The following is a 26,538-nucleotide window of genomic DNA, read 5'->3' as shown; positions in this document are numbered from 1 at the left end:
AAAGAAATCATGAATTTTGGCTTAAAAATTACATCCGTGTCCCTTCCATCCATTACATTATGTCTTGTAGGTTTTGTATGGGGATCTAGTGATTAGGATATTGTGGCTACATCTTAATGGTTTGGAACATAGCAGGAAAAATGTGTATGTTATCTTGTGGTTTGAAAGAAGTAACTTAAATGGGGTCCCTTTCTCAGTCTGGCAATACTAGCTCTTATTTTATTTTGTGGAGTTTAAGAAAACTCATAGCAACAATAGCATTTGATTATTTTAATAGCTTATTATAACATTTAGCACTATTTTCCAACTATGATAGATGCATATTAACAAGGAGCTGTTCTTTTGGAAAGCACATATTCATTTCCTTTCAAGTATACTTAGCTTTTTAAAAAATTATTCCCATAGTCTCTTAGGTATTGTGAAAAATTATTACTTACATAGCTTTGCTTTGAAGTACACTACTCGAAATATTCAGATCAATATTAGCCTTTAAGCCCCTAATACAACCTTATTTACATCAGTCAAATTGCAAATATATGTAATTTATGAAGGTAGAAATGTGTTGATTTTGGCATAATTATAACAGGCTAATCAGTCAGTATTTCAAAATATAGTGTTCTAAAATGAGATTCTATACAGATACTGATTTTTGTTTTCCATGTAAATAATTAAATACAGTGTCTCCAATTTATGAATGTGTTGTGTTCACAAAGCTTGTTTGGAACTTTTTTTATAGAAAATATGGCATAAATTATACACAATATCCTAATCATTAAATTCTTATACAAAACCTATGAGACACCCAGTAGTACTAAATAATTGGATGTAGCTTTAAAGCCAGAATTCATGTTTGCTTTGCCCTGCAATTCTTTTGAGGCAAAATTCCAAATGAGTCTACAATTAGAAATGGGAACTAAATTCATAGAAGAATATTTTTGGCTCATAATGCAACTGAAATAGAACTGAGTAGTCATGAATCCCAGGTACCCTTAAATGCCCTTGATACCCTTTGGTGGTTGATCTTGAGTTCCAAGCTTAGAACGATTTTTTTTCTGAATCAGAAACCAGGTTTCACAGTTTTTCTTGGGGAGGGAGAGGACCATTAGGCTTATCACAACAATGGGGCAGAATATTGTACTGTCTTGCAACATCTGAGACATATTGTTCCTATATTTAAGCCTTGATCTCCTTTGAACTTTAAAACTGAAAGAGCAAGAAGAGAACCCAGACATTGTTTAGTACAACCCTCTCATTTTACAGATAAAGAAATTTAGGGCTAGACCAAAGATGTGGTTTGTTGAAGACAAGTTCATGGCAAAGTCAGGATCTGAACCCATGGCTTGCACATTTCCTGTTCAGTGCAGAGTCAGGATCTGAACCCCTGGCTTGCACATTTCCTGTTCAGTGTTCTTTCTGCTTCCTACATTGTGACTTCCTTTGGACCAGAGCCCAAGTCCAGAGTCTGTCAGGATTCTGAGTTCTTAGACTTAGCTGAGAGCTACTGTTGCCCTTCTAGATCACTGAGCTCATTTGACTGTTAAGTAATTGTCTCCTGCCTAAATCTAGTGTGGCCTCGAGGTCACAGGTTCCCCACCCTGGGTTGATTGTTCTTCTGAACCATTCTTAGTGTGACACAATTGTAATTTAAGTAGGGTGCCTTACAGAATTTATTATGATACGCTCAATATCATCAGGTAATTTTGAGTCAGTTTACTCTACCATGAAGTATTTGTTCATTGATACTACTCTTTTCTTCAAATGTTTAATAATTTCTTCTCAGCTTTTATTTGCCTTCTAATTATTCTTCTGCACTCTGTCCTGAGCCCTCCCTTTTCTCTGTACCATCTTGGCTTTAATTTTCATGTCTGTGCAGATAATTTACAAATCTGTGTAGCCAGCTTCAGACTGAATTTCAGTTGCACATTGCTAGCAATCAATTGGGTATTTTAAGCTGAATGTATCAGACACATCTTAGGTTCAGCATGTCTAGTATAGAACTCATATTTTCTCCCAAATGAACACCCCCAAATCTCCCTATTTCTATTGAATGTACCAAAATTCTCTTGGTCCTTCTTAACTTTGGCATTTTCTGGGGCTACTTGTGTCTTCTTCATCCCTTTACTCCCTTACATATCCAGACAATTGCCAATTCTTGCCACTTTTTCCACATCATCATTGATAGACAACCTCTTGTTTCTATTTTCACAGTCATTTCCTTAGGCTTTACTTTTTCTCACCCAGATTATTGCACTATCCAACTAATTGATTTCCTTGACTCAAATATTTCCTCATTTCAATTCCATCCTCCACAAAGATCCCAAAGTAATTAAGTACAGATCTGGTCATGTCACTCCCCTACTCATTCTCCTTGTTTCAGTAACTCTTTCTTGCCTCTAGGATCAAATATAAATTTCTCTGCTAAACTTTTAAAGCCCTTCACATCCTGACCTCAAACAATTTTTCAGTCTCATTATTAATTTAGAATTCATTTGTAATGAATTATAATGAAAAGGGAATCCCTTCCTGTACTCTACAATCCAGTCAAACTGACCTCACTTTTCCTCATACAGAGCACTCCATTGCTTATCTTTGTTTGGAATGCATTCACTCTCTCACTTCTACTTCCAAGGGTCTTGTTCTTCCTTCAGGGTACAATTCAAGTGCCATTTTCTTCATGAAGCCTATCTCGATTTTGCCCAAGTGATAGTGCCCTCCCTCCCTATCTTGTATTTAGTTTATATTTATTACATATGTACTTACCTATGTACATGTTGTCTGCTTCAATAGAGCATATGCTTTTTGAGGCAAGGTGCTATTTAGTTTTTGTCTTTGTGTCTCTGGTTCCTAGTACCTGGTGGAAAATTGATAAACAATAATGATTTTTTCCCCAGTGGATAAGTGGTCAAAGGATAGATAGGAACAGGCATTTTTCAGATGAAAAAATTAAAACTATCTATAATCATAATGAAAAATGCTCTAAATCACTACTAATTAGAGAAATGCAAATCAAAACAACTCTGAGGTACTACTTCACACCTATCAGATTGGCTAACATGACAAAACAGGAAAATGATAAATGTTGGAGATGTGGGAAAATTGGAACACTAATGCATTGTTGGTGGAATTGTGAACTAATCCAACCATTCTGGAGAGCAATTTGGAACTATGCCCAAAGGGCTATTAAACTGCATATCCTTTGACCCAGTAATACCACTTCTAGGTCTGTATCTCAAAGAAATCATAATAATGGGAAAAGGACCCACATGTACAAAAATATTTAGAGCAGCTCTTTTTGTGGTAGCCAAGAATTGGAAATTGAAGGGATGCCCATCAATTGGAGAATGGCTGAACAAGTTATGGTGTATGAATGTAATGGAATACTATTGTTCCATAAGAAATGATTAGGTAGATTTCAGAAAAACCTGGAAAGACTTAAATGAACTGATGGTAAGTGAAGTGAGCAGAACCAGGAGAACATTGTACACAGTAACAGAAACATTGTGTGATGACTAACTTTGATACACTTACCTTTTCTTAGCAATGCAAGGATCTAAAAGAACTATGGAGTCTGAATGCAGATTGAAGCATTCTATTTGTGCGCTCTCTCTCTCTCTCTCTCTTTCTTCTTTCTCGTGGTTACTCCCATTGGTGCTAATTCTTCTTTACAACATGACTGATGTGAAAATATATTTAATATGAATGTATATGTAGAGCCTATATCAGATTGCATGCCATATTGGGGTGGGAGAGGGGAGGGAGGGGGAGAAAATTTGGAACCCAGAATCTTATGGAAGTGAATGTTGAAAACTAAAACTGAATAAATAAATTAATTACTATATTTTTAAAAGTATTGATTTTTCTGTGATATTCTGATTATAAATTTTATGGTTGATTCTTTCCCTTCATAAATCAGCTCTATTTGTCCTTCCCTCATCCCTTGTTTCCTGTTCTCTCACATCACCAGGATTGGACAAGATCTGTAGTTCTCAAGCTGTAAGGGTGATGACTCATTGGGACATTGCTTCAGGGAGACTCCAAGAAATCCCTGTCATTAGGCTCATTCTGTACTCTTCCAGTCTCATTTTTCTGGGCATTTCCCTCTCTTCTGTGACTTACTTTATTAAGTCCCTATCAGTCATTATACTTTCAGATATTATTATTTGAAAGAACTCTTTTATTAAAATGTATTATTTCATAAAAATCATGTTTTAGAAGTATGTTATTAGGGAGTTTAGCATCTTGGTTTTTTGGCATCAATTTTGTACTGATTTAAAATTTTTTTTGCATACTGTAGTAGATTTGCATGTATTTTACTCAATATTTTTTATTTCCTTTGGAGTAGATTATTTCTATATTCTCTTAGTTTTCTCTATTTTCCCAGTGCCACACCCCACCTATATCTCTAAGCCATTACAGCTAGATAACATTTTTGTTATAAGGTTCAGCAAAGCAGTTTCAAACTGTGTGCAGCTGCTTCTCTCCCTTTGGGAAATTAGCATTACTCATCACCTCAAATATTCCTCCTTCACTTCTTTGCTCATTGTTGCTGATAGACAGAGAACCTAAGCTTTTATGAATTTATTGAACCAGAATAAACTGACTGTTTTTCTTTAAATATCAAGGATAGAGGCAAGGTGATTATTTCCCATAACTAAGATTTGATTTTTAGCAATGTTTACAATAAAAAGACCTGTTTCCATTGTTTATATTATGATATTGGATCATACTGGTTGTACAGTCTAAACAGAGGATTCATATTACTCTAGGGAGATTAAAAAGTTATCTAGTTATATAAGCCCATGTAAAAGTCACATTTATATCCTAAGATTTGCATATGTGAAAGGGATAACATTTTTCTTTTGAACAGCTGTGGCTTTAACTTGATAAAGTCTGAATCATTTTGGAAGATATCTTCTAGGTATTTGGTTCTCAAATTAGGCAAAACAGAACTTTATTGGTTAAATACATGGCATTTATTTTGTATAATGAGGATTATTTGTCCCTACCTCTCTCTTCTCCCTTCTCCATTTTTAATAAGTCAATAAAACATTTAAAGATTAATGACTATCCTCTCTCCAGCATAACTAAATGTATACATTTGTGTCACATGTTAAAGGTAAAATTGTTAAGGCCATGGACACAGAACATTATCACATGAGGTGAATCTTTGTTCTAAAGGAAGTATTTGATTGGAGGTCATATATAGCAATACTCATGATAGAAAGATAACTTAGTTATTGCTTTCCATCACCCTTTCCTTGGTGATACAGAGCCAAATAGTTACTCATTAAAATTTCAAATGAGGTAAATCATTTACTATTTTAAAATTTCTTCAAAAGCTATCAAGAAGCAATGGTTTACCTAATTGCAGAAGAACAACTAAATTCATTTTAGAAAATGATAAGGTAGTTGTTTTGCCCTGTACATTGAATTGCACAAGTAGAGGAATTACATAATATAGTCTATCTGTGTAAATTACACTTTTTTCACGATTCATTTAACCACTTGCATTTGGTATCATTCCTTTCAACCTGAAGCACATCTGATTCAGATTTACTGGGACACTTGCATTCTATTCTGGGTTTAAAAGCAGCAGACCTAATTTACAAAAGTACATGAGCAACACAGCAGTTTGAAACTTCCCTTTCCTTTATGTTCTTTTCCCTTAAGTAAAGGAAAATACTATAGAACAAATCCTATAAACCACATTTACGGTTTATGGTACTATTCAAAAATTCCACTAGAGACTTGTTGTCACTTAATCCAGAGATTGTGTGAAATTACCAGATTGAGTGGCCTTATGAAAAAAGAATTATTTGACACCCTTTTGGGAGAGGTTCTGTGCTAGTTTGACTAGCAAAGAACATTCTATGCCTTCCATGATGTGTTTTTCATCATTCATCTGAGTGTTATCAGCTGATATTTTTTTCAGTATCTTTTTCCTTTTTTGGGGATCCAATGTTGTTTTAATATGATTACTCAATATTGTTACCATGAGAAGACTATGATATTATAGGATCATAGAATCATAAGTATTTAGAAGGGGACTGTTATCTAGCTATTTATGCTTCTGCAATATCCAGGAACTCCTCTTCATCTAGAGTAGTGCTTCTTGAGTTTTGTTGTATAATGGAGCTTTTGGCCTTTATGTCATGGACTCCTGAATGAAGCCTCTACATCCCTTCTCAAAATGATGTTTTAAATGCATAAAAGAAAATAAATAAATTACAAAGGAAACCAATTATATTGATATAGATATCAGCATATTTTTAAAAATCAATTTAACTGACTCCTCTAGGTTAAGAATCCATGATTTAGAGTATTTCTTAGCATTCCCTCTGAATGGCTGGAAAATTATTTTATGTCAGTTTGATATTTATAATACCTAGTTACCTGATTTCAGAAAATGTTGGTATAACACAGCATTGCATTGAAAGCTCCTTGAAGGCAGAGGCTGTTTTTGCCTTCCTTTGTATCCCCAGGGCTTAGTGACAGGTGGTGCTTTCTCGAATCTTAACTCTGGTGAATACCTAGTCCATTCATATGGTGTCAGACTGTCTTTTCCCTTGTGCTATATTTTTTCATTTCTACTGTTTTTAATGTAAGTGTACAATCAAGTGAGAAAAAATCAGATAATGTATTTAAAGTATTTTTGATAAACCTCAAAATGCTATATAAATGTGTGATGATGCTGGTGTTGATGATGATGATGTCACTTCTGTTGTTACTGATGTAACTATGTTTCCCTTCTCATTTTTGGATAGAGTCTACCAAAAATAAGAAGTAGTACTCTCTCATATTTCAGTGCAAGTTCTACATTTCAATTTGAATGATTTAAAACTTCAGTTTTATATTTATAATACCTAGTTACCTGATTTCAGAAAATGTTGGTATAACATAGCATTGCATTGAAAGCTCCTTGAAGGCAGAGCCAGTTTTTGCCTTCCTTTGTATCCCCAGGGCTTAGTCTGGTACCTATGAAGTGTTTATTAAATTCTTGTTGTCTGACTGGAAGAAATGATGGCATCATATAGTCCAACCCATTCATTTTACAAGAAATCCACAGAGGTGAAGTGACTTGATCAAAGTTACACAGTACTGGAAGTAAATCCTAGATCCCCTCATTTCCAATCCAGTGCTCATTACACTAAATGGTGCTGCATAGGTGTTACTTCAGAGTAACTACTCATTAATAAAACACACACACACACACACACACACACACACACACACACACACACACACACACACAAGCATTCCAGAACTTACAAACTCAAATGAACTTTATTTTTCTAGGTAATTATTTAGGGAGGCAATCCACTTTTTCTAACAACGTTCTGATTGTCCAAGGTGTTTTTGGAATTCCTGTTTGGGAACTGTGTTCAGAACCCGAGTTCCACAAGAGAACTTCATATGTGATAGCTGTCCCATGGTTTTTGTTTTTTTGACGGTATCAGAAATAAAATTTTTCAGTTTGTTCGTCTATCTTCTTTACCAGACTTTGGCTATTTTCAAAAATTAGAGCTTGAAGAGGAAACTATTAATAATTTTAAAAAATCATGATTTCCAAATATTAGAGCTACTTCCAAAGTTCAAAGATTTGCCTCCATTGAGAATATTTAAAGAAGATGACCTAATCTTGGAGAGAGGCATTCCAAAAAGATTAAGCACTGATAATCTGTTGGGATAAAGCCTAAGGTCACATTGTACTTAAGAGGAAAATATTATTTAGAACTCTATGTTCTATTTGGTTTGTTCAAAAAAAAATTAGTCTTATAGGTGAGAGTCAAAATAATAGGAAAGGTCTTATATTTACTGAAACATTTACATTGTAACTATTCTTTCAATGACTTACAGCCTCTTTTAGCCAAGTTAATTTAAAAAAAAATTATTCGCTTGAATGAAGTACATGACTCTCATCAGTACTAACCTGCATATTCCCAATTGGAAGAATAGGCCTCTAAAGGACTAATGGGTTTTTTAGATTAAACTCGGTACATCTGTCAGGTCGTCATTTTTTCCTCCCAGGAGAAATTTGGAAATTAGGGGTCTGTGCTCTCATTAATGTTAGTATGATGGGGGAATAATGTAAATGCAAATAATGTCATCATTATCCAAATGAGCAGGATATTAAAGTGAGTTGTAGAGTTGCATAGCTGGGTAAATAGATGCATTCATTTTAAAATGTTCCTTTAAAATGTAAGGATAAATGAACTTTGATCCAGCAAGTCTTGAGTTGAGGATGTTTCTCTGAACTAACCTATTCTTTAGAGTTTCATCGAATGCTTGACCTCATTGATTTGTGTATTCTATTGGAAGGTATAGAATTCAGCCTCTTATGCTATGCCAGTCTTGTCCAAGTTATCTCATAAATCTTCCATAAAGGTCCATCCAACACTTTAGGAGCCTTCCTCTAGTTCTTTTACCAGTACTAAGGTCCCAGTGCAACATGCCTGCTATTTGTGTTCTGTCTTTCACTTACACAATATGATAGGCGCATCTCCTTTTCCATTCATTTGTTTTATTGATATTATCTTTTATGCCACTTTTTTGGGAAATGGCCATTGGCTATATGCTGAATCTTAATTATACTCAGCATTGAGAATAACTGCCTTTTAATTGTCCCTTGTATGACTCAGGATTTTGATTCTTTGGAGATAATATCCCATAATTCTCCAAATAACATCACTTTTAGTAATAATTAAAAAATTTCAACATCACAAACATGCTTTTAGAATTGGCTATTATAGGCATTGTTTACATAGTTCTATATTCCCCAGGACTACGTGTTTTCATTTTCACCCCAGCCATTTTCTATTCTACTGTTACTGTTGCTTCACCTCACAAACCAGATCACTAAAGACCATGCCCAAGAAGAGCTTAAGTCACTCTGGGATCCTATGGCTTTATTTTAACCCTGCAACCATCACTACCACCACCACCAGCTACTTTTCATCTTTTACTCTTAGAACTGTAATAACTTGATTCTACCTTGCTTCTGGAAAAGGTTTCAATGAAGGAACCAATTGTTAATTTACTGCTTTAAAATTTTCTTTCATTATAAATTTAACAATCACCAATAAGTTGTGAGAGATCAGACTCCATCTCTTCCTCAGCTAATGTAATCACAGAAGGCCCAGACATGTGAATTGATTCAATCAATCAATCTATCAGCAGAATAATGAAAGTTAAGATATTTTCTAATGATCCATTAATTTTGTAAGTCCTAATCAATCTGAGATATAGGGCTTTGACTATTGGATGAAGATGGCTGACACCACATAGGAAACATCCCATGATTGGAATAGAAAATCAGAAATGTCTTTGGGCCTGTATATAACAATTGGTCCAGTGGTGTGACATTGCAGTAGTGGAGAAGTACTGCTTTAAGGGTTGAATGTGAAGGAAAAACCAGGCTGCTGAGAGGGTATTTCTTACTTCCTCCCCTCTTTTTCGTCCCCTCATTGACTTTGTCATCCAGAAACTGGAGCAGTTTCAAAGAATACACCCAATAGTAGCAGAGAAACACATTAAGGATAACCATGGATGGAGAAAGATAGTCACTTAGATAAAAGGAAGCTTCAGGGAGCATAACTTCTCATGGTTGAGAAAAGTTCCAGAAATAATGCCCTCAAGGGGAACTACAAGAGTACCCTATGAAAAGAGAAGGGACTTTCAAGTTCTGAAGTATCAGACATTGTGAGTTGCCTCTTTGCCAGATGTATTCCCTACATATGTTCCTCACAATGATTGCATTTGAATTTTGAGCCCACTCTTACCATGGTCAGTGTATATATTTCCAGTAGAATGTGTCCCAGGTTTTGAAATGGGGACATATTTGTAACTGATATTCTTGCTATGCCATTTGGATCAATGCCCTTACTAAGTGTTAAAGAGACAAAATGGATATTTTGGTAGTTTGGTAACAAAATTTAAAAGGCAGTGTATAAATAAATCTAATAGAGTTAAAATTTGAAGAGAAAAGTAACTGGTTAAAAAAAATCTTTGAAGCGATTTCTCTGATAAAGGTCTTATATCTAAGATATGTGGGGAATGGATTCAGATTGTTAAGACTAAGAGCCATTTCCCCAATGGTGAAAGGAGATGAACAAATTGTTTTCAAAGGAAGTAATCCAAGCTTTCAATAGCCATATAAAAATGAACCAAATACCTAATAATTAAAGAAATGCAAACTATTATGACTCTGAGGTCTCACCTGATACCATCAGATTGGCAAGGATGACAAAAGAGAAAAATTATGAATGTTGGAGGGTCTACTAGGAAAACAGAAACACTAGTTCACTAATAGTGGAGTTGGAAATTGGTCTAGCCATTATGGAAAATAATTTGAAACCATGCCCCCCAAATTAGCAACTGTGAATATTCCTTGATCCAGCAATACCACTACTAGTCCCATGTCCTCAAGAGATCAAAAAAAAAAGGAAAAGGATCCATAGCTAAAAAAAATTAGCAGCTCTTTTTATAGTTTGTTAAATTATAGTATGTAAATACAAAGGCATATCATTATGCCATCAAAATGACAAAAAAGTGGGTTCAGAGAAACCTAGGGTCTCTCTCTCTCTCTCTCTCTCTCTCTCTCTCTCTTTCTCTCTGTTCCTCTGTTCCTCCATACACACACACACACACAGATATATGAACTGGGATGAGATCATGCCATTTACATTCAGGGTTATGGATTTATGGATCTTTGTATATTTTCCTACATCTTATTCTATTCTAATTTTCCTCTCTTTGTTTTTTTCTCTCTCTCTTTATAATGAAGAAGAGAGTGGTGAGAGAAGAGTGTGTTCAGAACCAGTGCCCTATGCTTAATGCTATGTCCTTCATTCCTTTCCCCCTCTTTTCTTCTACTCCCTTACACCCCTATCAATTTCTTACTCTTTCCTTTTAAATTCCTCTTCACAATCCATCTTTCAAAATCAGAGCTTTAAGAAAAGTCCTAGTCATATTTGTGTGATGAATATATTCTGCATCCTTCAAAGATCAAATCCCTCCCTTAATCTATCTGTTCTCTTATTTCTTCTTCTCTCACCTCTGTGTTCTCTTATGTTTCCCAATTGAGTTTGATGTATTTCTATATGAAGCTCTTGTGTATCAGTTCTTCCCTCCTTTTATTTGTTCAGATGAAAGTGAAGATCTAGTAATTCCTGCTCCCTACCTCCTTTTCTCCATGTTTGTATATCTTCTACTTGCACATTCCAGTTATGTGAGATAAGTTCTTTCACATAAGTTATATCACCCTTTCTTCCCTAGTGTATTCCTTTTTCTCTTCCTTTCTTTTTCTTCTTTTAACATCATGAACACACAAAAAATTGCTTCCAGACTCTCTGCCTTATTCAATTTACTGTATTATCTCTGATGGCATTAGTGTTCTGAGAGTATGCTTATATTAACCCATCCAATTAGAATATAAACACTTAATTCTTATAAAATCTCTTCCACTTGCTCACTACTACTTACCTTTTAAAGAATATTTCACTTGATTGTTGTATTTATATTTCAAAGTTTCCACTCAGTTCTGCTCTTTTCATCAGGAATACTTGGAAGCCTTCCATTTCATTGAAGGTAAATTATTTACCCTATAAGATCATACTCAGTTTTGCCGGATAACTTATTCTTGGTTTTAGGTCTATATTTGTTGCTTTTCTTTTATAGTAATAATTGATGCATCTTTGTGATCCTGAAGGTGTCTCCTTGGTAATTGAACTTTTTCTAGATGTTTGTAATTTTTTTTCTTTGACCTGGATGCTTCAGAGTTTTGGCTATAATATTTTTGGGAGTTTTAGTTTTGTGAAGTCTTTTTTTCACTTTGCCCTGTAGTTGTAATAGATCTGGGCAGCTTTTTTGAACGATTTCTTGAAATATGATGTCCAGGCTTGTTTACTTATTCACTTTTTGGTCATAGCTTTCAGATAGATTGTCAGGCCTGAAGTCAGGAAGATTCATCTTCCTGAGTTCAAATCTAGCCTCAGACACTTACTAGCTGTATGACCCTGGGCAAATAACTTGTTAACCTTGTTTGTATCAGTTCCTTATCTGTAAAATGAGCTGGAAGAGGAAATGGCAGACCAGTCTAGTATTTTTGTTAAGAAAATCCCAAATGGAGTGTACATGATTGAAACAACTGAATAATCCAATCCAGCTAGTTCAATGATTCTTAGCCAACAAGGTGATGGAAGAAAGAAAATGCCAAACTGATTTGCCATAATTATTTAGAGTAATGGGTGAGGATGAGGATGCTGCGGTAGGGGGAAGAGGTAACAATTATATATGTCAAAGGGTCGGGGGAGCTATAGCCAAGATAATTTGTCTCCACAAATAATAAGAAAAAAACCTAATTTTAGCTATTTATATGAACTTTTAAAAATAAATAAAATGTATTTAAATGGTTAAATCAATTGCTATAAGTTTCATGATCTTCTGTGTGGCATTCCATGATGGAGGTACTAATAACCACTGAATGGAAAAGGTGGGTGGTGAGATAGAAGATAAAAAGTTAAATGCTATATTGAGTACACTGAATCTTTAGCCCAATTTCTTCATTGCTCTTCTGAGAATTACAAATGATGACTCACGTATAGCTTGTACTTAAAAAATTATGAGTGACATATAACTTTTCAAAAGTACATAAAGTGTCTTTAGTAAAATCAACTGATTTTTCTCATCTGTGAAATGGAAAGTTTGACTAGATGAGGGTGATAATGCTTGAACAACCGATTTCAAAGGTAAGTCCTTTGAAAACCTTAAAGTACTGTATAAATGTGAGTTATTATTCCATGTCAAAATCTGGAATTCTCTTTGAATTTCATGGTACTTCCTGTTTCATCTTATAGTAGGGATGCCAATAGTTAGGAGATTGAGAAGTTGAATATCAGGAAGAAGTACCTGCTGTATTTCTTTGTTATTGCTTTTCTGGGAATTAGAAAAAAAAAGATTCTCATGTGCTTGTATTGATGGGCACTGTGTACCTTAAACAAATAAGCAAAAAGACAAAATTCTTTGACATTTGAAGATAACAATGTTAGTGTTGTAAGTGTAAGTGAGAATATTAATGGATGACCTCTTTTCATCCTGAATATTGGTTACCTGATATATGCCCTTTGAGGGTCCTCTTGCTGTTTGTGTTTCGACCTCAGCCTTATGGGACCTTCCACCCATTTGTGCACATCAGTGTGGCCTTTCTACTGCTGCTGTTGTGCAGCAATGACCATAAAATGAGCAGCATGCACTTATTTATTGCAAAATGATCTATATGCTGTTTGGCAAGTGAGAAATCCCAGTATTGTTGAAGATTATTGCATTTATTTTCATCTTAAGTAAATCTTGGAGTGCTGTATTTACAAAACTTTAGAAATATTCTTCAGAAATAACCTACTTCCCTAGGCACTGCTGGTTGAATGAAAGTTGGTAGGTGGTAAAATATACTGGAAATTCTATCTTATTTTGCAAATTATAGGCTAACCTTGCCTATGTGTCTTCTTTATAAGGTAACCTACTTATCTTATTTTTTTTAAATGCCAGCATTGAGAGAACTGCCCTCTTTGGTTTTGGAGGAGGCCAGTTGCAGTTTGCCACTATGATCCCTGGTTCAGGGGTACCATCTTTATTACCTTTATATCAGGACATAAGTGATGGGGGTGATGGTGGTGATAAGGTTAATTAAGGAAAAATGAAGTTACCTAAGGAGCTTGTTTAAAAACGGACCCCCCCCCCAAATCCCTTCTCCAACCAACTAGAATAGAAAGTTGTTCAGTTGTTCATTTGTGCCTGAATATTTGTGACCCTGTGGACCGTATTATTCATGGGGCTTTCTTGGCAAAGATACTGGAGTAGTTTGCCATTTCCTTCTCCAGCGGATTAAGGCAAAGATTAAGTAACTTGCCCAGGATCACACAACTAGTAAGTATCTGAGGCTGTAATTCAACTCAGGTCTTCCTCACTCCAGGACCAGGACTCTATCCACATAACTATCTGGTTGCAGAATAGAATAATAAAAAATAATAGGAAGCTGAGAAAGATTTTTTCCTTTTTTTCCATATCATGCTTCTAACTATACCTGAACCAAGAAAATTGGTTTGTTAGTAAGAGATTTTTTAGAATGCAGAAATATTAAAGTATTTTTATGATAAGCATCCATAAAAGAGCATAATAATACCTACCCTAGCTACCTTGTACCATTGTTATGAGAATTAAATGAGAAAATGTGTTTAAAGCATTTGGTAAACCAAAAAGTACTGTGTAAATGTCAGCTGTTATTTTCTTTTTTATGTTAATTCCTCCAGGAATCCTTTAATGGGATTCTGTTACTATGCTATAGCTTTGGAAAGTATATATGTATGTGTGCATATATGCAAGTACATGTGTAATCTGTATAGACTAAAGCACTTTATGTAAAATGAAAGTGTATGTACATTTTAAAAAGTGACAAGGTCAACTTAGAAATTTTAGGTCCTGTATCTTAGAAGCAAAATACATATGTGGTTAAGTATAATAATTACATGTCTATGTATACATGGTGGGCTAATGACCACGCGTTACCTAATGTCTACATGTATAAAAATCATTTCACAAAAGTTGCACCTCTATTGCAAAGGTTATTAAAGCCCATGGTGAATGAAATTTTCACAAATTTATTTTCACAAGTCTGTTGGTTTCACAAATCTCTTGTTTTGTTCCCATATAAATTTTCCAAGATAGGTAGTATGGCCAAGGTGCTAATATTACAATTAATTCTAATTTCTGTTCAAATGAAGAGAAGTAGTAGCATAGATAATTGAAAATAATTTGTATTTGGGCTTAACTATATTATCTACTGAAAAAAATCTTATATATAATTCATGAAGCAATATGAAAATTAGTTTTTATTCCCTTAACCCATACCACCTGACTCTGGACATCAATAATTCTCTATTGTAGTCTTCTTTTAGGATATTGAATTAGTCTAATATGTTCTGGCTACCTTTTAAAGTTTTCTTTTTGCTCTTTGAAAAGCTGTATGCAATTCTTCACAAAAGCTCCAATAAGACTGCATGTGAATATGTGTGCATTTGTGTTTATACAATCTTATATGTGCAGAAAAGTCTGTTGAAGATAATAGGATGTTTTGATTTATTAAGATTGTCCTAGTTTAGCCTCAGTGTGCTTCCAGATTTACATTGGGGTTATGTGTGATTATTGTAGAAGTGTAGAGATAGCAATTTGAGCATAACTGGTCTACTAGTTATCTAGCCTTACCCCCTCCAGACTCTTTCCACTTTGTTTTTTCTTTCTTTTAAAATGAAGGAACCTGTAATCCAGTTGTCTGGCAATGGCCCAAGCATCTGTTAGCTCTGCTCCTTACAAAGGCTTCCTTTCTGTGATTCGCTGTCCTGCTGTGATGATGACAATGAAGATGCCCTACTTTTCCTGTTGTGACCATCTAGTCATCTATGGCTAACAAGTTCAAGACACAACACTGTGTGAAAAGAGACAAAGGGGAATGGTTATTGACATAGGTGATCATTAAAAAACTTAATATGATAAATAATGTTTCTTGCAGTTTAAAGGTTTTATTTCCATAGTGACTTTATTGGAAGCAATGGCGATGAAATATTATACTTAGATTTTTTTTTGAAAAATAATTTGCTTTAAAAATGTGGAGTACTGTGGGTTTTTACCGAAGAGTTTATTACTAAATTGCCGGCCTTCTTGAACTTACCCTAAGCCATTCATAGTCTGTTGCTAGGATTGTCACAAGGCCTTTCCAGATCTTGTGCTCCACAGTGCTGGTATGCATCTCTATGGCAGTGCTCTTAATTAAAAATAGAAAAACAAAAACAAAACAAACATGCAATAATTCAGTATAGAAATGTAATAATTGAGCACCTGATCCAGGATTGAAGAAGCATTTTGAACTTTATACTAGTTCATGAAGGGATAAATGACAGTGTGATTTTGAGGAGACTTAAATATATATATTTCAGGTTAGATCACTTCTGAGGTCCCTCCCATCTCCAATATTTGTGATTCTTCCTGTCTCATAATGTTTGTATTTCCCAGGCTTCTGTTTTCTTTCTACAGTCTCTCCCTTGATGAGATCCTATCCTGTTATACTTTCAGTAATCACATCTACCAAAGTCATTCTCCAATCTGAATCTTTAGACCCAAGGGCTAGACCTTAATGACCAACTGTCTCCAAGATATCTTCACTTGGCTATCCTACCAGCACTTCTGACTCAATATATCTAAAGTTGAATTCACAATATTAGCACTGCCCTCATTCTCTGTACCCTTCATCCTCTTCACACCTTTTCACTCCTTACCATTGCCTTCAGATATTTTTCTTCCTGTCATTCCTATTTCTCCTACTGAATCATCTGTAGTTAAAACCCTAAGACATCTTTGAATTCTTTTTTTCCCTCATCTCTCATATCCGATTAGTAGACAATTCTGTGACTTCTACCTCCACATTTTTTTTCATATCTGTCTACTACTTTCCATTACTCTTGTCAGTATCCTATTTAAGGCCCTCACCACCTCTTTTCTCACTTATTTCAGCAACTCTTTAAATGTTCTTCTTGCCTCAAGTTTTTTCTTCTTCCAACTCATTCTATAAAATGATGTTGGACTAATCTTTATGACTATTGCTCTGATACTTCCACATTTTCAAAAATTTTCAATGACTCCTCATTATCTGTTGTCTAATGTCCAAACTGCAATAATGCAAAATCAAATTCATTATGTGCTCTGGACTCAGCCTATCTTTCCAGCTTTGTATCCAACTACTTCACTTTATCCAAAATACACATCAGTCAAACTGAGTTACATACCTGTTCCTTGAATAAGCCCCCAATTTCCCATGGTGCATCCACATACTAGAAAGGGCTACTTCAATAATATCATAAAAGAAAACAGTCTAGTAATCCCTACAGAAAGACCAAATATATTAAAAATGCTCATATTAAATATGCGATGCAGTTGGAAATAAGTAAGTCTAACCATTGAGTAAGTCTAACAGCACATCTATCTGAGACAGGTACTGCATATGGACCCAGAATTGAATAGGAAGAAGAAAACAAATTAGATTTCAATTAGGAAATGGTGCAAGGCTTTAATATCCTAAACTGCTTTTTCTCTCTGCTTGGAATGATCTACCTCCCTTTGCCTGAAAGATAGCTCAAATAACATATCGTTTCTGAAGTTTTACCTGACCTCTGAGCCTATGAACTCAATGAGTGTAGGGATGCAAGGACCAAGTACCATTCTTCTTTATATTCAAAAGAACATAGCCCAGTTTCTTGAATATAGTAGGTACTCAATAAATATTTTTAACTGAAATCTTATTAACCAATGGAGAGATAGTACAAATCAATGAAATACATAAATAATTCTAAAACCTAATCTTAGTCATTGGTTTTAATATTGATTTCCTCTACCCCAGTGATATGGACTTATTTCTTTACATATAAAGTAAAGGGCTTGGATTAGATGGTCTTTATGGTCCCTTTCAGCTCTAAGTTGTATAATCCTTTGACCTCTAAAGTCCCTTATAGTTCTAATATTAAGTAACCATTCTGTGACTCTGCAATGCCACACTGTTTTGTCTTTCATAATGTTATATATAATATACATATATTATATCATACGGACATAGGAGATGTCTATGTATGCATTCTATTACATAGACATAGGAGATGAAATATAAGGGCATGATTACAAATCTATTCAATGTTCATGGTAAGAATTAGCTGTAGAATTAATGAATTTTGACATCTGGAAAGTTTGTAGCTATGTAAATGTGAAACCCTCTCAAAGATTTTTGCAAACATGAATCAGTAAGGTGTGATTGCTTAGTGTTGTAAAAGAGGCATTGTAATTTTCCTTTTTGTAATACAAACAGACCATTGTTGAAATTACATTTGTAACAAATTTCTCTAAGGTAACTATTACAGATGCTCCTTTCCATATTCCATGGAATACATGCTTATAGAGGTTTTGAATGGTTAACTCTCAATTTGTGATTTTTCCTTTTTGATTTTGCATCTCATTTGAATTCAACCTTGTAAATCATTGTTAATACAAACAAGCAAACAAGCTTTTAATTTTTTCCTACAGAACTATGTGTTTATTTTTGCTTAGTTTAAATTGTCATTGTGCATTCTGTTGAATTCAGAAATGGAAATCAGTCCCTGTGATGTCATTATAAATCATTTTTACTGAGATGGATATAGTAGCATATATCTCTTAATGGTTGGGTCACTTGGGATGAATCTTAAAAAAACCCCACACTGCTGGATTTCTTATAATATCTTTCACATAAATATCTTTGTTATGTAACCGGCATAAATTATCAGCAATCTCTGGTTCTTTAAAAAGCAGTGACCTCTTTTCCTAGGTTTTCTTCTGGAGAATTTCATTTTTAAAATGATGGGTTATTGAAAGGAGAGAACACAGATTTTTTATTAATTGAAAAAATTAAATTTAAAGAAAAATGTCAGATTAAACAATAATGATTTAATATATTCATTATCTTCCTTAACCCATCAGTCAATGAAAACCTATTATTTTTCCTGCTCAGTTTCTATAGAAAGGGATATTAGGATTAGACAACATATCCTTTTATGAGCTCTGCCAGTTTTAAAATTTCATTTTAAAATGTCAGTGTGTTACATATTTTTTGTCGTCTTAAACAAAATTAAAAATGCAACAATTTCTAATATAACTTTGATAAGCTCATATTATAGTACTTATTCCTTTCTTTGGGATATTCAAAGTTGATAAAATTTCAGTTAGAAGAAATATATCCACTTTTTGCCCATTTGCATTCATAATACTATAGTTCAGTGGAAAGAACAGTGCATTATTAGTCAGGAGACTTGGGTTCTACTCTTAGCACTTACACTAAGTAGCTGAAAGTCAGGTAGCTAAGTTTTCTTTACTTCAGTTGCCTCATCTGTAAATTGTGGAGTTTGGATGAAATGATAGCCAGGGTTTTCCTCTTGCTAAATGCTGTGGACCTACTTTTAGAAAGACATAATTCATTTATTCAACAAACATGTATTAAGTGCTTACTTCATGAAAAAGCCTGATTAAGTTCTGGGTGCTGAAGACCCAAAAATAGAAATGAAAAAGAGTTGCTGTCCTCAAAGTGTTTAAATTATTTATTCTAGGGGTTATAACACAAAAACAGAGAAATATGAGATAATTGGAGCAATAAGAGAGTACAAGTAATTAGGTCACACTAAAGTTAGGGAGGAAACAGTATGGTCCATGACAGTATTCCATGGATTTCCTTATTTTCAGAAACCTTTAGAACATATTCCTCTTGAATACTAAAGATCTTATATCATGATTTTGCATAAAATCATGAATTTTGATTCAATTGAAAAATAAAATGCAGCCTTGTTAAGTAGCTAAAAGGAATCAGTGAAAGCCATGATTATGGAATTACTTGAATTTATCTGTTTATATGACAAAATGTGAAATTGCTATAGCTTTTCATTTCAGATATGGTTGCAATACAAATGATATAAAACTCCTCAAACATGACTCATGTTGCACAGTATCTAGCATATTGTCAGATATAGGAACTGCAAAGGCTTATTGAATTACTGGTTAATCAGAACCTGAATCTCTATAGTAATTTTGGTTTTAAAATATCTGGAATAAATTGTTTAGGACATTCATAAACTTCTTAAGAGACTCGCTCTCATTTTGAAGTCAAACTTAAGTGGGAAGAAAACATTTAGGACATTTAACACTTATGCCATACCTGCCTTAGCATGTACTTTTGGCTTAGCAAGATGTGAATTCAAAGCTAGTCTCGGACACTTGCTAGCCATGTGACCCTGGGCAAGTCACTTAACCTCTGTTTGCCTCTGTTTTCTTAACTATAAAAGGGGGATAATTAAAGCACTTACCTTCCACAATTGTTGTGAGGATCAAATGAGATAATATTTGTAAAAAAAACATTTAGCACAATGACATAGTAGATACTATGTAAATGCTTATTCTGTTTCAATATCTAGATGGTATTGTATTATTATAAATCTATAATTGATATTATTCTATTAGGGTGGTACAGTGGATAGAGTATTGGGCCTGGAATCAAGAAGAAATGAATTCAAATCCAGCCTTGGATAGTTACTAGCTATGTGACCCTGGGCAGGTCATTTAACCTCTATTTGTCTCAGTTTCATCATTTATAAAATGGGGATAATAATAGCATCTACCTCTCTTGTTTGTTGTAAGATTCTAATGAGATAATAATTGTAAAGTGTTTAGCACAGTGCCTGGCACATAGCACTACTATATAAATGTTAGTTATTATTATAATTATCATGCATATAATAACCCATACAATGTTAACTTCACCTTGAAGACCGGTATAGAAACATTAACATTTCCTCATCAACAAAGGGGAAAAGGATTGCTCAATGATACAAAAATTATAGAAAGTTTATCTTTAATGGGCCCAAACTATGTGATTAATTACATAATGAAGTGGTGGAAACTACATAACAAATCACAGCAGGTTGCAAAAATTTAATACTTTTCAGATGATTATAAATACATGATGAGTGGCAAGAATTATACATGAGAAATTTGTTATTCTTTATAAACTAATAGATAACAAATCCCTTTTTGGGGTAACACATCTCAAAGTAATAGATTACAAATGCAAATGACAAGTTATTCTTGTTATAATGGCAGGCTTGGAGTCGCATCTAGTGTTAGACAGTGTTAGACAATTAGTAGCTAGATGACCCTGGGCTGCCTCGGTTTTCTTATTGGGGTTAAGGGCTGGATTTCCCTCTGAAAGGAGTATCAGGAAAGCTTCAAGCTCAAATTTGTGCCTTGAGGTGTCTTTAGCCTCATTGGATAATAATTCTTGAGGTGAAACCCAATGGAAAATATCAGGCCAGATAGGCTTTAAAAAAAGCTAAGGAATGCATAGATTTGGTATTTATTGTCAACATCATAAAATAGTATATCTTTTGCCTCATAGTCCGAAAAAGACCCCGCTTTTTAGAGTTGCTGTCTTAAGGGAATGCCAGTCCCAGTAAGTTGCAGTCCATATACTTGTTTAGCCTTAGTCTCAAAAGCCAGTGTCCAGTAGACAGATGTCATGAAGCCTCTCTATTTCTCTCCAAAGTCCTTACAAAGGCCCAAATCTCAAGCAGATATGTTTCCCTTCGTCAGCTTTAAATAATGTTTCCCAGATGTGAAGCTCTGAGTTCCTAGAACAACACCACATAGATCAAATCTCTCTATAATACAGTACAATTTCTGTCACATGTCTCATTTTTTCACTGTTCTTACATCATAGAATTTTCTCTTGATCATTTCCCTTTCAGCTTTAGTGTCCTTATCAGGTAAGGTTTGAGTAGGCTAAAGATCTATACCAACTCTTGTTCCCTTCCACTTGTGATTGGGCATTATTTGCAAAATGGAAATAATAATATTTGCATTGCCTCCTGTAGTAATATTATGAGGAAATTACTTTGTAAGTAATAAAATGCTGTAGAAATATCAGGTGACATTTTATTATTATGTATTATATGATGGAGCAGAGAAGAATAATTTTTTAAAAAAGCATTTGTTAAATGTTTATTGTATGGCAGGATCTGTTCTAGGAGCTGAGATATAAGTATAAAGAATGAATTAATGCCTACTCTTTAGGGACTTAGATTTTATTGGAAAAATAGATAAAGGACTATGATAATATTCTATGTATGATCTGAAGGGAGTCTGTCTGGAAGGTAGCTATGGGACTAGAGAAAGAGTAGCTAAGAGGGGAGCTTTGAAGGAAGAATTGATGGCAGTTAATACTTGTCTAGATATAGGGGATAAAGCATAAGCAAGTTGTAGGGAGGATAGTGGGATCTGTTTCATACATACTGAGTTTGAGGTGCTTTGTGTCATCAAATGATAAATTATCTAATAGATAATCAGTTTTATAGAGTAGTGCTCAGTTTATAGATGAAATAAAGGTGTATATTTCAGTCATGGATGTAGATCTGATAGTTGAAGTTTTGAGAATAGTTGATCCATTTCCAAGGAAGATATATCAAGAGAGAATGATTAACAAATTATGGTGTGTGTGTGTGTGTGTGTGTGTGTGTGTGTGTGTGTGTGTGTGTATAATAGCATACTATTATGCTAAAGAAATGACAAAAGGGATGGTTTCAGAGAAACCTGGAAAGACATGCATAAACTAATACAGATTAAAATGAGCAGAACAAGGACAACAATTTTATATACTGATAAAATTGTTAGGAAAACAATTTTGAAAGACAAGAAATATGATCAGTGAAATGACCCGCCATGTTTCCAGAGTATCAATGATTAGAAATGCTACTCCGCTCCTGACAGAGAGGTGATGGATTCAAGATGTTGAAAGAGATATACATTTTTGGACATAGCCAGTGTGAGATTTTTTTTTTGCTTGACTCTATATATTTGATCAAAGGATTTTCTTTTTCTTTTTACAGTGGTGGGGGGGAATTGGGAATGAGAGAAAGTAAATGCTCATTAATTAAAAAAGATTAAAAGGAGAAGTCTAGTATATCTATGATTAAAGTACACATGTAGTCAAGGCAGAAGAACAACTGGAAGAAGGCTGATTAGGGAGGTGAGGGAATCACTAGGATAACAGAGTTATAGAAACTAAAGAAATAGATTTGAGGAGATGGTGATCAGTAAGGTCAAATAAAGCAAAGAGGTAATAGAAAATGATCATTATATTTGACAGAAAGGAAATTACTGGCAACTTCTGGGAAATTATAGTAGAGCGATAGGGATAAAACCCAGATTTCTTGGATCAAATGAATGCTGAGGAATGAAATCACTGTATACATACCACTTGCTTGAGAAGTTTGTTATGGAATAGGACAGTGAAGTATCACAGTGGGCAGTAGAGTCAACTGAAGTTTGATATAATTATTTCAAGGAAAATATTTGCATATTTGAAAATTTAAAAAGGGAAGGAGTTGATAGTGAAATATTGAATTTGTTTAAGAATTAGTTGATTCAAATGGGATTGAAGTCCTTTCGAACTTTGATGAAAGGAAAGAATAAGACATAAAGAATGATGTAATATTCCAAATCCTGATAAATTACTTTCAGTGTAATTTTTTTATTTATACTGATTTGAAGAGAATATCTGTAGGCACAAGTGAAGGAAAATAATTCATTGAAACATTTAAAAAGTAATCTTGTCAATAAACCATAGTTTAATACAAACATTTTAAAGGATTTCCCAGTTTTAATTGTGAAAGTAAAATAAATCTTTTTTTCATTGAGTCCTAACCATGCAGCAGATGCCTTAAATATTTTATTTTTATGATAATATTAAGAATCTCTCTCTGCCATACCTTTCCTTTGGAAAAATATTGATGTTAAATTTTACATGTCCCAAGTGTTTAGGGATTCCATGTACTTACTGCTTTTAAGCATAGTTCAATGGTTATAAAACTGGATTCAGATGTATACTTTATAGTGACATGTATATTTTCAAGGTAAGTGGGTCCATGATTAAAGATCTTATGACATTGGTTTCCCTAAGGAAACCATTCTAGTGGCACCAGATGCCTGAAACAACTAGAAGGGAAAATGCTCATCTAAGTTCTGTATTTCAGTTAACTGAATATTGTGCTCTGTTGAAACATTAAATAAATTTAATCTTAGGCATTTTTTTTTCAAGGTGACTTGCCTTTAGACACTTTCCTTGTAATTTTTGAAGCCACTTGCTACACTTATTTTAATTGGTAATCAAAAATTTGTTCTACTGCTTATTAAAGTTCAGTTTCTATTTCAGGATTTTGCTTTGCTTAGGTGGATGATCTGAATGAGATGCAATGTGATTGTTTTCTTTGGAGAAGTCTTATGACAGTTTTCCTCTACAATTCAGTTATTCTCCTCCTTATCCTTTTCCTGTTTTCTGTCTAGAGCATCTGTTCATTCCTTTTTGCCCTTTTGCAGAGCTTAATAATTTTCTTCTCAATTAACTGTGGGATATAGTTCCTCAAAGGAGTTAAACATTCTGGCAGTCACCACTTCCTTGGAACTAAAAATTTCAATATTATTATCTTTACAATCTGCCTTTAACTATTTGTTGTCCCTGTGAGAGATATCAAATTGTCTGCCAGAGCATTTGAGGCTTTTTGAAAAAGATTTATGCTAAGGAAAATTTTGGTTATACATATGTAAAAGATATAATTTATAAAGAATTCTATTATAATTATAGGATAGCTCTTCTTTCTTGAATAATTGGGATATTTTATTATGTCTGTATATGAAATTATTTAATATTAGGATGCAGTGGTTAAGGAATACATCAGTTGATTTAACTTGTATCTTAATTTAAAAGTATATTCAGATAATGTCAGATTCTGTTGGTATGTTGGTTAGGTTTTGCTAAAACTATTTTTCTTTTTCCTTTGTTATAAGGCAGTGGGGGGGATATATTTAGAAATAAAGATGAGGTAAACCAAGGTACCAATACAAAATTTAAAAACAAATTCAAATGTATATCAATAGTTTTACAAATGTCATTCGACCTTGCCAGTTTCTTAACCTTGTCACTTTATCTTGAAATAGTTAAAATTTAATATTAGTACTATTCTTTAAGTTTGTGACACTCAATGTGATAGAATAAAATCCATCCTTCCTTGAAATGATGCTAAAATTGACATTGTCATTTAATAAGCGTAATTTCACCAAAGTTTTCAATTTTCACATTCATATTGTTTTTCTGTATTTATAGAAGTCAAGTTTCTAGCCACCCATTTTACAGTAAATATAATGATTGTGAAGAGGTGAAAAAGTATCTAGATATAAATCATTTGGAGGAGGAGAAAGTTGCATCATAGATTTGTGTTGATAAAACTTGTTACTTCAGAAAAACCTTAACAAAAACATTTTAAAAAATTTGTGATCATCTCTCCATTCCTATGTCTATGTGGGAATACATTTGATAAGATCACAGATCATAGAATCACCCGTCTAGGGCTGGCAGGAGCCCCAGAGGCTAGCTGCTCTAACCAACTAATTTAGCAAATGGGGAAACAAAGGCCCAATGAGTTTAAGCGACTTGCCCAGGATTATGATTTAATATGCGTTTATCTCTTACTTTGCATACCTCTTCCTCATTTCTTACAGATATTCAACATTTTTCCAATAAAATTAAATGTTATTTTGATAATTTTTTGCCACAGTCGAGACTTAAGTAGTAAATTGTAAAATTTTTTAAAAAAATTGAAAAATTTGCTCTCCTATCCCTTATATTCGTTTTGTTGTTGTTCAATCATTTTTTTAGTCATGTCTGACTCTTTGTTACCCCATTTGGGGTTTTCTTGGCAAAGATACTCTAGTGATTTGCCCTTTCCTTCTCTGAGGACCTGAGGCAAACAGGGATAAGTGATTTGCCCAGCGTCGCATAGCTAATCAGTGTCTGAGGGTGGATTTGAATTTATGAAGCTAAATCTGCCTCATTCCCAGCCCAGTGCTCTATCCACTGTGCCACCTAACTGCCCCTATATTCACTTAGTTAAACAACAAATATTTATTGAGGACTTGTTAAGTGCCCTAAGGCACTGTGTGAGAGTTAAGGATGTGCATGACCCTCATCTTCAATACTTTTTGACTAATTGCCTGATGGACAAATAAGTGATAACGGTAATCAATTTCATGTAAAATACCATGAATAAATGCAGTATAACTAAGCATGATAGATGTGCAGAGGATTGAGAGGTCACTTCTAGTTAGATTTCTCAGATAAAAGTATCATAGAAGAGGTAGCACTTGAGCAGTACCTGAAAGATCTCAGGATTTCAGGTTTGAAAACATCCTTGAGGGTCTGGGCCATAGTGGAAAAGCAATCCTTTGTATAATATACCTGTCAGGTGGTCTTGCAGCTTTTGCTTGAATGCTTCCAGGGAGGGGGAATCTACCATCTACAAAGACAACCCATTCCGGTTATGGACAGCTTAATTTTAGAGAGATTTTTATTATATCAAGTCTAAATTAATGTCATTGTAATTTCCGCCCTTTTTATTTCTATTTATGCTCTCCTGGGCCAAAGAAAATATGTTTAATCCCTCTTCCACATGACAGCCCTTAAAATAATTAGAGAGAGCTATTTTGTCCTCCCTGAATCTCCTCTCCAGACTGAACATCCCTGGTTCCGCTAACCATGTTTTATTTGGCAGATATGGACAATGTCCAAAGACAGAGATTAGGCTCAACTCATCTACTGGCCCAAAAAAAGAAAAAAGCTCTCAAACTGGGGAGTGTAAGAACTAGATGATGAATCTGACCTCTAATCTTAATTATTTTTAATGACCCAAAAGGGAGATAAGTTTTCATCTGGGGGAATGTTTTTCTTGTTTATTTTTTATTTTGGGGGGAATTTTTTTTTTAAAAAGGCCTCTGCCACTTATATTTTTCTAATAAATACTTAAAAATACCAATATTTGAAATTTATCAGTGTTTATTTTTTACTTTTAATTAAAAATAAATATTTATTTTAATACTTTT

At 34.0% G+C, this 26,538-nt stretch overlaps 1 protein-coding gene across 2 annotated transcripts in view; it reads left to right on the top strand.

Annotated features, from left to right (window-relative positions):
- The window catches only part of MACROD2 (mono-ADP ribosylhydrolase 2), a 2,135,263-nt gene that overhangs the window by 163,736 nt on the left and 1,944,989 nt on the right, over positions 1-26,538 (top strand). The gene's annotated exons all lie outside the window — the stretch shown is intronic.

The sequence above is a fragment of the Vombatus ursinus genome, unplaced genomic scaffold (assembly GCF_900497805.2).
Source record: "Vombatus ursinus unplaced genomic scaffold, bare-nosed wombat genome assembly UNPS02014841.1, whole genome shotgun sequence".
NCBI classification, from domain to species: domain Eukaryota; kingdom Metazoa; phylum Chordata; class Mammalia; order Diprotodontia; family Vombatidae; genus Vombatus; species Vombatus ursinus.
Note: the sequence above shows the minus strand (reverse complement) of the source record. Positions and strands in the feature narration are given on the sequence as shown.